Here is a 17,203-nt window from a genome sequence, read left to right as displayed (position 1 = left end):
AAAAATATTAAAGGGTGTTTCGTAAAAGTCCTCTATTTTATAATAATTTGAGACTGATTTGGAGTCTCTGGGTCACATGAACTAGAAACAATTGAAGAAAAGGAGACATTTTCATTAAAAAATGTGAATATTATTCATAAAAAATATTAATATAGACTGGAGAGAAATATTAAGTGGTGTTTCCTAAAGGTCCTCTTTATTATAATAATTTGAGACTGATTTGGAGTCTCTGGGTCACATGACTGAGAAGCTACTGAAGAAAAAGAGACTTTTTTATGAAAAAAAATGAATAATATTCATAAAAAATATTAATATAGACTGGAGAGAAATATGAAGTGGTGTTTCCTAAAGGTCCTCTTTATTTTAATAATTTGAGACTGATTTTGAGTCTCTGGGTCACCTGATTGAGAAGCTATTGAAGAAAAAGAGACTTTTTTTATGAAAAATATGAATAATATTCATATAAAATATTAATATAGACTGGAGAAAAATATTAAGTGGTGTTTGCTAAAGGTCCTCTTTTATATAATAATTTGAGAAAGGTTTGGAGTCTCGGGTTCACATGACTAAGAAGCTGTTGAAGAAAAAAAGCCAATGTTTATAAAAAAAATATGAATAATATTCAGAAAAAATATTAATATAGAGTTGAGAGAAATATTAAATGGTGTTTCGTAAAATTCCTCTATTTTACAATAATTTGAGACTGATTTGGAGTCTCTGGGTCACATGAACAAGGAGCTATAGAAGAAAATGAGACATTTTACTAAAAATATGAAAAATTTTCATGAAAAACTTTAATATAGACTGGAGAGAAATATTATTTGGTCTTTCCTATAGGTCCTCTTTATTATAATAATTTGAGACTGATTTGGAATCTCTGGGTCACATGACTTAGAAGCTATTGAAGAAAAAGAGACTTTTTTATGAAAAAATATGAATAATATTCATAAAAAATATTAATATAAAGTGGAGAGAAATATTAAGTGGTGTTTCCTAAAGGTCCTCTTTTTTATAATAATTTGAGAAAGGTTTGGAGTCTCTGGGTCACATGACTAAGAAGCTATATAAAAAAAACAGCAAATTTTTATGAAAAATATGATTAATATTCATAAAAATATTAATATAGAGTGGACAGAAATATTAAATGGAATTTCGTAAAAGTTCTCTATTTCAAAATAATTTGAGACTGATTTGGAGTCTCTGGGTCACATGACTTAGAAGCTATTGAAGAAAAACAGACATTTTTATTAAAAAATATGAATAATATGCATAAAAAATATTAATATAGATTGGAGAGAAAAATTAAGTGGTGTTTCCTAAAGGTCCTCTTTTTTATAATAAATTTCAGAAATGTTTGGAGTCTCTGGGTCACATGACTAAGAAGCTATATAAGAAAAAAAGCAAATTTTTATAAAAAAATATGAATAATATTCATAAAAAATATTAATATAAAGTGGAGAGAAATATTAAATGGTGTTTCATAAAAGTCCTCTATTTCATTATAATTTGAGACTGATTTGGAGTCTCTCGGTCACATGACTTAGAAGCTATTGAAGAAAAAAGTCATTTTTATTAAACAATATGAATAATATTCATAAAAAATATTAATATAGATATGAGATAAATATTAAGTGGTGTTTCCTAAAGGTCCTCTTTTTTTTAATAATTTGAGAAAGGTTTGGAGTCTCTGGGTCACATGACTAAGAAGCTATGTAAAAAAAACAGCCAATTTTCAATAAAAATATGAATACTATTCATAAAAAATATTAATATAGAGTGGAGAGAAATATTAAATGGAATTTCGTAAAAGTCCTCTATTTCATAATAATTTGAGACTGATTTTGAGTCTCTGGGTCACATGACTTAGAAGCTATTGAAGAAAAACAGACATTTTTATTAAAAAAATTTGAATAATATTCATAAAAATATTAATATAGATTGGAGAGAAATATTAAGTAGTGTTTCCTAAAGGTCCTCTGTTTTATAAAAATTTGAGAAAGGTTTGGAGTCTCTGGGTCACATGACTACGAAGCTATATAAGAAAAACAGCCAAATTTTATAAAAAAATCTGAATAATATTCATAAAAAATATTAATATAAAGTGGAGAGAAATATTAAGTGGTGTTTCCTAAAGGTCCTCTTTATTATAATAATTTGAGACTGATTTGGAGTCTCTGGGTCACATGAGTAAGAAGCTATTTAAGAAAAAGAGACATTTTTATTTTAAAAAATATGAATAATATTCATAAAAATATTAATATAGATTGGAGAGAAATATTAAGTGTTGTTTCGTAAAAGTCCTCTATTTCATAATAATTTGAGACTGATTTGGAGTCTCTGGGTCACATGACTTAGAAGCTATTGAAGAAAATCAGAGATTTTTATTAAAAAATATGAATAATGTTCATTAAAAATATTAATATAGATTGGAGAAAAATATTAAGTGGTGTTTCCTAAAGGTCCTCTTTTTTATAATAATTTGAGAAAGGTTTGGAGTCTCTGCGTCACATGACTAAGAAGCTATGGAAGAAAAACAGCCAATTTTTTATAAAAAATATGAATAATATTCATAAAAAATATTAATATAGAGTGGAGAGAAATATTAAAGGGTGTTTCGTAAAATTCCTCTATTTCATAATAATTTGAGACTGATTAGGAGTCTCTGGGTCACATGACTGAGAAGCTATTGAAGAAAAAGAGACATTTTTATTAAAAAATATGAATAATATTCATAAAAAAAATATTAATATAGATTGGAGAGAAATACTAAGTGGTATTTCCTAAAGGTCCTCTTTATTATAGTAATTTGAGAATGGTTTGGAGTCTCTGGGTCACATGACTACGAAGCTATATAAGAAAAACAGCCAATTTTAATAAAAAATCTGAATCATATTCATAAAAAATATTAATATAAAGTGGAGAGAAATATTAAGTGGTGTTTCCTAAAGGTCCTCTTTATTATAATAATTTGAGACTGATTTGGAGTCTCTGGGTCACATGAGTAAGAAGCTATTTAAGAAAAAGAGACATTTTTATTAAAAAAAAAAAAATATGAATAATATTCATAAAAATATTAATATAGATTGGAGGGAAATATTAAGTGGTGTTTCGTAAAAGTTCTCTCTTTCATAATAATTTGAGACTGATTTGGAGTCTCTGGGTCACATGACTGAGAAGCTATTGAAGAAAATCAGAGATTTTTATTAAAAAATATGAATAATATTCATAAAAATATTAATATAGAGTTGAGAGAAATATTCAATGGTGTTTCATAAAATTCCTCTATTTTATAATAATTTGAGACTGATTTGGAGTCTCTGGGTCACATGAACTAGGAGCTATTGAAGAAAATGAGACATTTTTATTAAAAAATATGAAAAATTTTCATGAAAAATATTAATATAGACTGGAGAGAAATATTATTTGGTCTTTCCTTTAGGTCCTCTTTATTATAATAATTTGAGACTGATTTGGAGTCTCTGGGTCACATGACTGAGAAGCTATTGAAGAAAAACAGACTTTTTTATGAAAAAATATGAATAATATTCATAAAAAATATTAATATAGACTGGAGAGAAATTTTACGTGGTTTTTCCTAAAGGTCCTCTTTATTATAATAATTTGAGACTGATTTGGAGTCTCTGGGTCACATGACTGAGAAGCTATTGAAGAAAAAGAGACTTTTTTATTAAAAAATATGAATAATATTAATAAAAAATATTAAAATAGATTGGAGAAAAATATTAAGGTCCTAAAGGTCCTCTTTTTTATAATAATTTGAGAAAGGTTTGGAGTCTCTGGGTCACATGACTAAGAAGCTATATAAAAAAAAACCAGCAAATTTTTATGAAAAATATGAATAATATTCATAAAAAATATTAATATAGAGTGGAGAGAAATATTAAATGGAATTTCGTAAAATTTCTCTATTTCATAATAATTTGAGACTGATTTGGAGTCTCTGGGTCACATGACTTAGAAGCTATTGAAGAAAAACAGACATTTTTATTACAAAATATGAATAATATGCATAAAAAATATTAATATAGATTGGAGAAAAATATTAAGTGGTGTTTCCTAAAGGTCCTCTTTTTTATAATAACTTTCAGAAATGTTTGGAGTCTCTGGGTCACATGACTAAGAAGCTATATAAGAAAAAAAAGCCAATTTTTATAAAATAAAAAAAAAAAAGAATAATATTCATAAAAAAATATTAATAAAATTGTGGAGAGAAATATTATTTGGTCTTTCCTATAGGTCCTCTTTATTATAATAATTTGAGACTGATTTGGAGTCTCTGGGTCACATGACTGAGAAGCTACTGAAGAAAAAGAGACTTTTTTATGAAAAAATATGAATAATATTCATAAAAAATATTAATATACAGTGGAGAGAAATATTAATGGGTGTTTCTTAAAATTTCTCTGTTTTATAATAATTTGAGACTGATTTGGAGTCTCTGGGTCACATGAACTAGAAGCTATTTAGGAAAAGGAGACATTTATAATTAAAAAATATGAATAATATTCATAAAAAATATTAATATAGACTGGAGAGAAATATTAAGTGATGTTTCCTAAAGGTCCTCTTTTTTATAATAAATTTCAGAAATGTTTGGAGTCTCTGGGTCACATGACTAAGAAGCTATATAAGAAAAAAAGCCAATTTTTATAAAAAAATATGAATAATATTCATAAAAAATATTAATATAAAGTGGAGAGAAATATTAAATGGTGTTTCATAAAAGTCCTCTATTTCTTAATAATTTGAGACTGATTTGGAGTCTCTGGGTCACATGACTATGAAGCTATATATGAAAAACAGCCAATTTTTATAAAAAATCTTAATAATGTTCATAAAAAATATTAATATAGAGTGGAGAGAAATATTAAGGGGTGTTTCCTAAAGGTCCTCTTTATTATAATAATTTGAGACTGATTTGGAGTCTCTGTGTCACATGACTGAGAAGCTATTTAAGAAAACGAGAAATTTTTATTAAAAAATATGACTAATATTCATCAAAAATATTAATAAAGACTGGAGAGAAATAATAAGGGGTGTTTCCTAAAGGTCCTCTTTATTATAATAATTTGAGACTGATTTGGAGTCTCTGGGTTCCATGACTAAGAAGCTATATAAAAAAAACCTGCCAATTTTCATGAAAAATATGAATAATATGCATAAAAAATATTAATATAGAGTGAAGATAAATATTAAATGGAATTTCGTAAAAGTCATCTATTTCTTATTAATTTGAGACTGATTTGGAGTCACTGGTTCACATGTCTTAGAAGCTATTGAAGAAAAACAGACATTTTTATTAAAAAATATGAATAATATTCATTAAAAATATGAATATAGACTGGAGAGAAATATTAAGTGGTGTTTCCTAAAGGTCCTCTTCATTATAATAATTTGAGACTGATTTGGAGTCTCTGGGTCACATGACGGAGAAGCTATTGAAGAAAAAGAGACTTTTTTTTTTTTTTTTAAATATGAATAATATTCATAAAAAATATTAAAATAGATTGGAGAGAAATATTAAGTGGTGTTTCCTAAACGTCCTCTTCTTTATAATAATTTGAGAAAGGTTTGGAGTCTCTGGGTCACATGAGTAAGAAGCTATATAAAAAAAACAGCCAATTTTCAATAAAAATATGAATAATATTCATAAAAAATATTAATATAGAGTGGAGAGAAATTTTAAATGGAATTTCGTAAAAGCCCTCTATTTCATAATAATTTGACACTGATTTGGAGTCTCTGGGTCACATGACTTAGAAGCTATTGAAGAAAAACAGACATTTTTATTTAAAAAATTTGAATAATTTTCATAAAAAATATTAATATAGATTGGAGAGACATATTAAGTGGTGTTTCCTAAAGGTCCTCTTTTTTATAATAATTTGAGAATGGTTTGGAGTCTCTGGGTCACATGACTACGAAGCTATATAAGAAAAACAGCCAATTTTAATAACAAATCTGAATCATATTCATAAAAAATATTAATATAAAGTGGAGAGAAATATTAAGTGGTGTTTCCTAAAGGTCCTCTTTATTATAATAATTTGAGACTGATTTGGAGTCTCTGGGTCACATGAGTAAGAAGCTATTTAAGAAAAAGAGACATTTTTATTTAAAAAAAAAATAATAATAATATTCATAAAAATATTAATATAGTTTGGAGGGAAATATTAAGTGGTGTTTCGTAAAATTTCTCTCTTTCATAATAATTTGAGACTGATTTGGAGTCTCTGGGTCACATGACTGAGAAGCTATTGAAGAAAATCAGAGATTTCTATTAAAAAATATGAATAATATTCATACAAAAATATGAATACAGATTGGAGAAAAATATTAAGTGGTGTTTCCTAAAGGTCCTCTTTTTTATAATAATTTGAGAAAGGTTTGGAGTCTCTGGGTCACATGACTAAGAAGCTATATAAAACAAACATCCAATTTTTATAAAAAAAAAATATGAATAATATTCATAAAAAATATTAATATAGAGTTGAGAGAAATATTAAATGGTGTTTCGTTAAAGTCCTCTATTTATTAATAATTTGAGACTTATTTGGAGTCTCTGGGTCACATGACTGAAAAGCTATTGAAGAAAAACAGACATTTTTATTTAAAAATATGAATAATATTCATTAAAAATATTAATATAGATTGGAGAGAAATATTAAGTGGTGTTTCCTAAAGGTCCTCTTTTTTTATAATAATTTGAGAAGGTTTGGAGTCTCTGGGTCACATGACTAAGAAGCTATTGAAGAAAAACAGCCAATTTTTATAAAAAATATGAATAATATTCATAAAAAATATTAATATAGAGTGGAGAGAAATATTAAATGGTGTTTCGTAAAATTATTTTATTTTATAATCATTTGAGACTGATTTGGAGTCTCTGGGTCACATGACTGTTAAGCTATTGAAGAAAAGGAGACATTTTTATTAAAAAATATGAATAATATTCATAAAAAAAATATTAATATAGACTGGAGAGAAATATTAATTGGTGTTTCCTTAAGGTCCTCTTTATTCTAATAGTTTCAGACTGATTTGGAGTCTCTGGGTCACATGACTAAGAAGGTATTGAAGAAAAACATTTAGAGCAGTAATTCATTGATAGTCCCTAAGGCGACGGGTTTTGAATGTCCGTCGAATATCCAACCCGCTTCTAACCTCACCTAAGTCGGTTACCGAATTAAATTCATATTTGCCCAGCTTCACGTCTGTGTGCAGCTTCATGGATACAGATGGATGTGCGCAGAGTGTGAATGGTCTGCGCATGAGACAGGAGGATGTGCGCATTGTATTAAAATCCTTTATACTCCTGAGCCTAAAATGGTCCACCTGGACTTGTTTTCTTATTTTGATTATAAAAAGGTCGGAAAATATGCTTTGAGTCGTTTTGTCAGTTTTTGCAGATCACTTCGAACTTTCAATATAGCAGTCACTGTTTGTTTTAATACTGTAATAACTGTTTAAAATGACGAAAAACACTCAAATGGAAATAGGTTTTTTTTTTTGTTTTTGTTTTTTTTTGTTTTAGCAGAAAAACACTGAAATTACACATGGATACAAGATTTGAAAGTTAAATGTGAACTTTGAAAGTATAAAAAGTATTTACAACAACCTGTGTGAGTATTTTTCTTTTATTGTGCAAAAACAGGGTAAAAATGCAAACTCTACAGGTGTGCCCCCCCCCCCCCACACACACACACACACACACCACACACACACAAACAGGGCATTTGTCCGTTCTGTGTCTGCAGAGTGACTTCATGTTCGTGGTTCTGTCAGAAACAGTTATTTCAGTTCACAGCTCTGATCCAGGCAGTGCTCCTATGGCACAGTTTGTACATGGAAAATAGTCTGTTCACACCAAAAGTCAGTCCTCCTGTGGATGTGTTGAATGTCTTTGGTATTTGGACTGATCATCATCAGGCTCTTCCTCCGTCCTTCATCTGTGATGTGGACAGTCTTCAGTCTCTGGTCTCATCACCAGAGCCTTTGCGCATCACCGTGGCTTCTCCCTCTTCATCCTTGAATGTAACTTCCGGTGGACAAATGGAAATATAACACACTCAGAACAATGAATCAGACAAACAAAACAAGGTCAAATTGTACAATTGATGAAAAAAGTCACCGAACATCAGCGTATGCGCTCTTACTTTGTAGAGCGTCATGCGCACTTTTACGCACAGAAAGTCCAACATACTACAAACTAACACATACTCTACACGGTTCGTACTTTATTCTATAAAACCACCATGCAGTATAAGCGTCAATTTACACATATACTAAAGTGAAACAAGTAAAAACTACATAGAAAAAAGCAGACACTGCTTCAGTCATGTATACAGTCCACTAAATGGAACTGGGTGAACTTTACCTTTCTTCTTCAGATGTTGCTCCATCAGTCGCTCCTTCGGTCACAAATCCATCCGTAAACCTCCAGGGGGGTCATGGAACTTGGGATATCCGTCTTGCCTACATTTTCCAAAACTAGATCTAATCCGTTATCCACTCCGTTATGCGCTCCGGTTCTCCGCTCCGTGAATCCGCTCTGCTGTGTGCGTCCCCAGTCACAGAATGGCTTATTTTGCGTCTTCTAGGACGGGTGCCGTGGAATTTTCGCATTTACCCGAGAATGTCCATAAAGCACAGTGTCTCAGGTTTCAGAAACTGTTGGAATTTTTCCGATCGGACAAATAATGAAAGAGTTATGGTCATCTGAACTACACATGCATCGGGCACAGGACTGCAGGGTACAGGTGTGTCTGACCTGACCGACCTGCCGGATCCAGAATGCAGATCCCAATGCAAAAACTATTGCGTTATAATGCAATACTTTTGCTTTTAAACGCAATACTTTTGCATTATAACGCAAAAACTATTGCATTATAACGCAATACCCTTTGAACTATTGCGTAATAACGCAATACATTTTTTTCTCTTCATGTCCCTTCCCGGGCTCCGTACAACTGGGTTCTGTCTTTGAAAAAAATAAAGTCCTACACAGGCTGGAAAAATTTATAAGTCCCATAGCTTCTCTTGAAGTGAAAAGCTCAAAATTGAAATTTTTACTGGCTCTACTCAGAAAAGCAGAAAAATATTAAAATCAAGTCAGAAATAAGTGGTTTAGGGCTGTTTTGTCAAAGTCGTATCATGAAGTTCTGCTTGAGAAAAAAAACATCCTTGTCTCAAATCGTTTATTTTTGTATGAAACGCTCAAAATTACATTTTTTCCTTCTCTACTTTCGAGAAAACAAGAAAACAAAAAAAAAACAAAAACAAAAAAAAGTCAGAAACAAGTGTTTTATGGCTTTTTTTTCAAAGTCTTATCGGGCCATGAAGTTCTGCTTGAGAAAAAACATCCTTGTCTCAAAATGACAAAAACAGCTTCTTATCGCGTGAAACGCTCAAAAATGACATTTTTGCCTCTTCTACTCAGAAAAGTAGGAAAACACTAAATACAAGTCAGAAATAAATGTTTTATGGCTTTTTTTGTTAACGTCTTATAAGGACATGAAGTTTTGCTTGAGAAAAAACATCCTGTTCTCAAAGTGACAAAAACAGCTTCTTATCGCCTGAAACGCTCAAAAATGACATTTTGCCTCTTCTACTCAGAAAAGTAGGAAAACACTAAAAACAAGTCAGAAACAAGTGTTTTATGGCTTTTTTGTCAATGTCTTATCAGACAATAAAGTTCTGCTGGAGAAAAAACATCCTTGTCTCAAAGTGACCAAAACAGCTTCTTTTCGTGAGAAACGCTCAAAAATGACATTTTTGCCTCTTCTAATCACAACAGCATGAAAACACTAAAAACAATTCCAAAATGAGTGGTTTATGTCATTTTTGTCAGTCTCATCAGACAATGAAGTTCTGCTTGAGAAAAAACATCCTTGTCTCAAAGTGACCAAAACAGCTTCTTTTCGTTCGAAAAGCTCAAAAATGACATTTTTGTATGGAAGCAAATCCGTGTCATCAGATTTGTAGCTGAAGAAAAGTTTTGAACACACGTAAAAAAAAAAAAAAAAAAAAAAAAAAAAAAAAAGAGGTTTTAAAAATTACTTGTGTAAGTGTAGACCATATTTGTATCACTGGGAATGTTTTGTACACATGTGTAACTAAATCTGATAGAGGCACAACTCTGCCATCCTCAGGTGCAACGCTGAAATTGCGAGTTTCAAAACTGAAGTTACGAGTTACGAATCTGAAGTTACGGATCACCAAATACAAGTTACGAATTATGAGTTTTGGCCTTGTTCTGATGTCCGAGCGAATAACCAATCAGAGCGTCATTCACTGACCTGCCAATCAACATTACCCCGCCTATATGCAAATTTCCACCCAATCAAATAGTAGCAGCAAATGTCCCGCACACACTTGAATATCAAATATAAACTCGGCAGCACGAAGGCACCGAGAAAAAACCCGTGTATCGCATATTTAAAAAAAAAAAAATATATATATATATATATCCAACCCGCTTCTAACCTCACCTAAGTCGGTTTCTGAATGAAATTCATATTTGCCCAGCTTCACGTCTGTGTGCAGCTTCATGGATACAGATGGATGTGCGCAGAGTGTGAATGGTCTGCTCATGAGACAGGAGGATGTGCGCATTGTATTAAAATCCTTTATACTCCTGAGCCTAAAATGGTCCACCTGGACTTGTTTTCTTATTTTGATTATAAAAAGGTCGGAAAATATGCTTTGAGTCGTTTTGTCAGTTTTTGCAAAACACTTCGAACGTTCAATATAGCAGTCATTTATAATTCACTGTTTGTTTTACTACTGTAAAAACAGTTTAAAATGACGAAAAACACAAAAACGGAATTAGTTTTTTTTGTTAGTTTGTTTTAGCAGAAAAACACTGAAATTACACATGGATACAAGATTTGAAAGTTAAATACGAAGTTTGAAAGTATAAAAAGTATTTACAACAAACAGTGTGAGTATTTGCCTTTTATTTTGCAAAAACAGGGTAAAAATCCCAACTCTACAGGCGTCCGTCCGTCCCCCCACACACACACAAACAGGGCATTTGTCCGTTCTGTGTCTGCAGAGTGCCTTCATGTTCGTGGTTCTGTCAGAAACAGTTCAGTCAGTTCACAGCTCTGATCCAGCCAGTGCTCCTATGGCACAGTTTGCACATGGAAAATAGTCTGTTCATACCAAAAGTCAGTCCTCCTGTGGATGTGTTGAATGTCTGTGGTATTTGGACTGATCATCATCAGTCTCTTCCTCCGTCCTGCATCTGTGTGTGGACAGTCTTCAGTCTCTGGTCTCATCACCAGAGCCTTTTGCGCATCACCGTGGCTTCTCCCTCTTCATCCTTGAATGTAACTTCCGGTGGACACATGGAAAAATAACACACATAGAACAATGTATTAGACAAACAAAACAAGGTAAAATTGCACTATTGAAGAAAAAAAGTCAACGAACATCAGCGTATGCGCTCTTACTTTGTAGAGCGTCATGCGCACTTTTACGCACAGAAAGTACTACATACTACAAACTAACTATATATTCTACATGGTTCGTACTTTATTCTGTAAAACCACCATGCAGTATAAGCGTCAATTTACACATACAATAAAGTAAAACAAGTAAAAACTACATAGAAAAAAGCAGAGAGTACTTCAATTATGTAGACAGTCCACTAAATGGAACTGGGTGAACTTTACCTTTTTCTTCTTCAGATGTTGCTCCATCAGTCGCTCCTTCGGTCACAAATCCATCCGTAAACCTCCAGGGTGGTCTTGGAACTGTGGATGTCCGCAGGGCCGGACTGAGACTCATTTTCAGCCCTGGAGTTTCATACCTCAGACCGGCCCTCTTTAGATCACGACCGATTATTATTAAAATCATGCAATTATAACCTTACATGTTATCTTCATCTGTCTCATTTCTGACTCAGGGTTGTGCTATTGAGCTGCTCCCTCTGTCATCAGTAGACTCTGCTCTCCCTTTCACACTTCCTCCAGTTTCCCTAGACTCGCCTGCACCTGTATCACAATAAAAAATAATATCCACAGACATTTTGACTTACTTAACCAATTAAGATATTTACATTGGTAAAATATGCAGGCTTATTTGATATTACTTCATGCTATTGCCTTTCAGTTGTGGGCTTTGTGTATTTACTGTCTCACTTTTAATGATAAAAAATAAAATAGGTCAGGACTATCGTTTGGGTATAGAAAGTGGTTTTACTCGAACTAATGCTTGCTTGTTCACACAGTCTGTTCCAACAGCTCATCTTTTCTTTCCATACTGACAGGAGCAATCCCCTCATCACTGCTGGTTCCGGGCTCTGCTTCTGACACTAAATCACAAATCACAAAATGGTCATAATTCTCAGCACAAATCTTCTATTTTGCAAAGCCTTCGTGTCAGTTTCATTCATGTAGTTCTGAATCATCTAGCATCTCAGAGCACCTTTCATATTGAACAGGCCTACACCATACTCTTCATGGTAGCCTATTTATTCTAATAATATTCAGTCTATGAGCAGTCCTACCTGCCCACTCTGGACTTGTGGGCTCATGGCTGGTGTCTGGTGCTGGATGTTCTTTCTGACTCTGAGGAGCTACAAGACCAAGTTTCCCAGTTATGTGGCGTCGCATCATACTATTATTTAAATTGCATAACATTATGTTACACACCACAATGCCACACAATTCATTGACTCGATAATTAACTAGCTTGAAAGTTGGTTTACCCGTTTCATCGTCCTTAGTTTCCAAACGGGAGGTCGTTTTTGCGAAAAAGTTGAAGATTTTGGCACATTTGGCTGTGTTTGCTTCAAGAGCTTTCCTCTTTTTAATTCTTGCCTTCTCTGCGCCACCCTGGCTCTTTTTATTATCCATGTTTCAAACAGCAAACACAGCTGACCATCGATATAGCCTACAGAGCACCGATCATATATGCTCCACAGCTACAGTATAGAGCCACTAACCGTATGCAAGGACATGTTACGCCAGGTCACGGTGTGTCTGCAAAAAAAGAGAGAGAAAACAAACAGTTTGCTAGTAGAGGGGGTGGCAGCCAAGGAACAGCGGCTGCAGATTACGTGATCAACTCAGTGCTATGACTGAACACCGGCCCCCAAAAAATAAATAAATAAAAAAAATATTAAATACATATTTAAAGTGAACTCCAGCCCTCGCGGCCTAAATATTATACCGGCCCACCGGGAATTGTCCTGGTCCTCCCGATTAGCCAATCCGGGCCTGTTGCAGAGCCTTGGGCCCAGAGCTTCGAGCTTGGAACTGACCCCGACCCCGGAACCTGGGGCCTGGAACCCGGAGCCTGGAACTGATCCTGAACCCGGAGTCATGAGCTTTGAGCCGGAAGCCGGGAGCCTGAAGCCTGGAGACCGGAACTTGGAACTGACCCAATGCCCAGAGCCTGGAGGCTGGAGCCTGATGGGCAGAGCAGGGAATACACTCCAAACCTGAAACCTGGGTCCTGGAGCCCGGAGCCTTGAACTGATCCCGAGCCAAGAGCCTGGAGCTTTGAGCCTGGAGCCTAGAGCCTGGAGCCTGGAGCCTGGAGCCTGGAGCCCGGAGCCCGGAGCCCGGAGCCTAGAGCACAGAGTCTAGAGACCAGAGCTTAAAGACTGGAGCCCAGATCCCTGATACCCGAACTAAGCCCGAGCCCGGAGAAAAGAACCCTGAGCCTTGAACTGGCCATGAACATGGAGACTTGATCCCTGAGCCTGGAGCCCGAACCCTGGAACTTACTCCAAGCCTGGAGCCCGTAACATGGAGCCGTGTGCCTGGAGCCCAAAGCCTGGAACTGACCTTAAGTCTGGACCTTGGAGCCCGGAGCCAAGAAATGACCACAAGCCCGGAGCCCTGTGCCCGGAACATGGAGCGTGGAGCGCAGAGCCTGGAACTGACCAAGAGCACAGAAACTTGAGCCCGGAGCATGGAGCTGTGAGCATGGAGCCGGGAGCCGGGAGCCGGGAGCCGGGAGCCGGGAGCCGGGAGCCGGGAGCCGGGAGCTGGGAGCCGGGAGCCGGGAGCCAGGAGCCAGGAGCCAGGAACCAGGAGCCCAAAGCCTTGTACTCACCCCGAGAACGGAACCTTGAGCCAGGACCCTGGAGCCTGGACCCTGGAACCTGGAGACTGGAACTGACCCCGAGCCTGGAGCCTGGAGCCTGGAGCCTGGAGCCTGGAGCCTGGAGCCTGGAGCCTGAAACTGACCCCGAGTCCGGAGCCTGGATTCTGGAGCCCGGAGCGTGGAAATGACCCCGTTCCAAGAGCCTGGAGCCCAGGGCGTGGAACCCCGAGCATGGAACTTACCCGGAGCCCGAAGCCTGGAGCCTGAAGCCTGGAGAACGGAACTTGGACCTGACCCAATGCCCGGAGCCTGGAGGCTGGAGCCCACAGGCCAGAGCATGGAATACACCCCGAACAAGAAACCTGGGTCCTGGAGCCCGGAGCCTTGAACTGATCCTGAGCCCAGAGCCTGGAGCTTTGAGCCTTGAGCTGTGAGCCTGGAGCCAAGAGCCTGGAAGAAGACCCCGAGCCCAAAGCCTGGAGCCCGGAGCCTGGAAAAAAACCCGTGCCCGGAGCCTGGAGCCCTGGGCATGAAACCCCAAGAATGGAACTTATACCGAGCCAGAAGCCTGGAGCCTGAAGCCAGGAGACCAGAACTCGGAACCGGCCCCCCTGCCTGGAGCCTTGAGCCTGGAGTAAGGAGCCTTGAGTCTGGAGACTGGAAGAAGACATGAGCCCAAAGCCTGGATCACAGAGCCTGGAGCCAGGAGACTGGAACTGACCCCGAACCCTGATCCTGGAGTCTGGAACTATTCACAAGCCTATAGCCATGAGCGCGGAGCCTGGAGCTTGGAGCCTGGAGCCTGGAATCTGGAGCCTGGAAAAAGACCCCGAGCCTAAAGCCTGGCACCCGGAGCATGGAGCCAGAAACCTCGAGACATGAACTGAACCAAAGAATGGAGCCTGGAGCCCGGAGCCCGGAGCCCGGAGCCCGGAGCCAAGAACCTGGAGCCCAGAGCCTGGATCTGACCCCGAGCCCAGAGCCTGGATTCTGTATTGCCAAGCCTGGAGCCTGGAGCCCGGAGCTTGGAGCTTGGAACTGACCCCGAAACCTGGGGCCTTGAGACCGGAACCTGGAACTGATCCTGAGCCCGGAGCAATGAGCCTTGAGCCTGGAGCTTTGAGCCGGGAGCATGGAGCAAGGAGCCTGGAAGAAAAGTTAGAATAGTTTTGGATTTTTAATTATATTTTAGGTTTATTTAGTTTTGACTTTTTTTTCTTTAATTCAGATAGTTTTAATTAGTTTTCAGAGGATGCTTGCTAGTTTTTATTAGTTATCATTTTTTTCTGAATGCTTAGTTATAGTTTAGTTTAGTTCAGTATTAGTTTTAGTTATGTCATATATTTATCTTCCTCACCATCCTATTCAAAGAAATTAGTGCGGCGCGAATCAGCGGGTTACTCTGGACACTTTATTTGGGGGTGGGGTTTGGGCGGCTCATTGACTGAGCAGAGACACAAACACATGTACATTATAATGTATAAAATCCCTATAGCAGGTAGGGGGTGTGTGTGTGTGATCCATATACAACGTAAATTACGTGAAAACAATGATGTGCAAAGCGTGAGAGTAGATGCACAAAGAAGCACGCAGTTAAACCAGAAAGAAAAATAAAAACCACCAAACCAGCAGTTAAACCAGATAGAAACATATATATATATATATATATATATATATATATATATATATATATATATATATATATATATATATATATGTATATATGTCTGTATAAACCAGCTAACCAGCAGTTAAACCAGATAGAAACATAGATAAACATATATAACCCCGTTCATCAGCAGTAAACCACAACTTAGCATATATCTCATATCTTAATCATCTACAGTTCCATTGTTAGCCAACTTTGCTTTGTTTCAGTTCAGCTAGCTGTAGCTAGTAACATCAAACATTTTTTAATATTATAACAGGTTCCATACATCTGTAATTGGATTAGTTTTCATCCTCCTCTTTTCTCCTCTTACAAACTGTGCAGTTAAGGTCTTGGAAGGCCTTTTCATGGTGATAGTCTCTCCAGTTTTTACCTGGATGCTAGTTCAACACTGACTCTGTCGTTTAGCTCCGCTCTGTCTCTGTCAATCACGCACATACACAGTGAGAATAAAAAAAAAAAAAAAAAACGACACCACTCATCACTAAAGTAAATCCCAGACAGGACTGTGCTGCTGTGTCCCAGCTTTAGTCTGTATGTTCCAGGTAAAGTGGGGACCAGAAGACGACTGGAAACTACAAGTGACCAGACATGAAAGACTGTGTAGTGTCGTATGGTGCAGCTAGCTCAAACTGCTGGAGCGAAATAAATCAGTTTGATATCAATCCGACATTTACAAAGACGAAAACGAAGGGAATTTTATACATAATTTTTATACGTTTTAGTTAGTTTTATAACCACACAATACAGTTTCAGTTAGTTATCTTTTTTTTTTCTTTTAATTAGAGTTTTTATTTATTTCAGTCGACGAAAATGTTTTTTCAATTTTAGTTTTCGTCATTTCGTTCATTTTCGTTAAGAATAAAAACCTTGCCTGGAAGAACACCAAAAGCCAAAAGTCTGGAGCCCGGAGCCTGGAAATCACCCCGTGCCCAGTGCCTTGAGCCCAAGGCGTGGAACCCGGAGCCTGGGACTTACCCAGAGCCAGAAGCCTGGAGGCTGAAACATGGATCCCAATACTTTGAACTGACCCCATGCCCGGAGCCTGGAGCCCAGAGCCGTGAGCCTTGAGCCTGGAGACTGGAACTGACCCCAAGTCTGGATCTTGGAGCCCGGAGCCTAGAAATGACCACGAACCCGGAGCCCTGCGCAGGGAACATGGAGCCTGGAACAAACCCCGAGCACCGAACCTTTGTTTGAAGCCTGGAGCCCGGAGCATCGAGCCGGGAGCCGGGAGCCCGAAGCCTTGTAATGACCCCGAGTCCAGAGCTTGGAGCCTGAAGTCTGGAGCCTGGAGATTAGGTTTCCAGCTTCAGATGAGGAAAGGTCCCACAGCTTCTCTTGAAGTGAAACGCTCAAAAATGACATTTACTGTTTTATCGTTATCCAGCTCCAGATGACAGAAGAACCGGAGGTTAAAAAAGGGGTTAGGCTAACCGGTGTTCTGTCTTT

Source organism: Sphaeramia orbicularis, chromosome 18 (assembly GCF_902148855.1).
Source record: "Sphaeramia orbicularis chromosome 18, fSphaOr1.1, whole genome shotgun sequence".
Lineage (NCBI taxonomy): Eukaryota > Metazoa > Chordata > Actinopteri > Kurtiformes > Apogonidae > Sphaeramia > Sphaeramia orbicularis.
Note: the sequence above shows the minus strand (reverse complement) of the source record.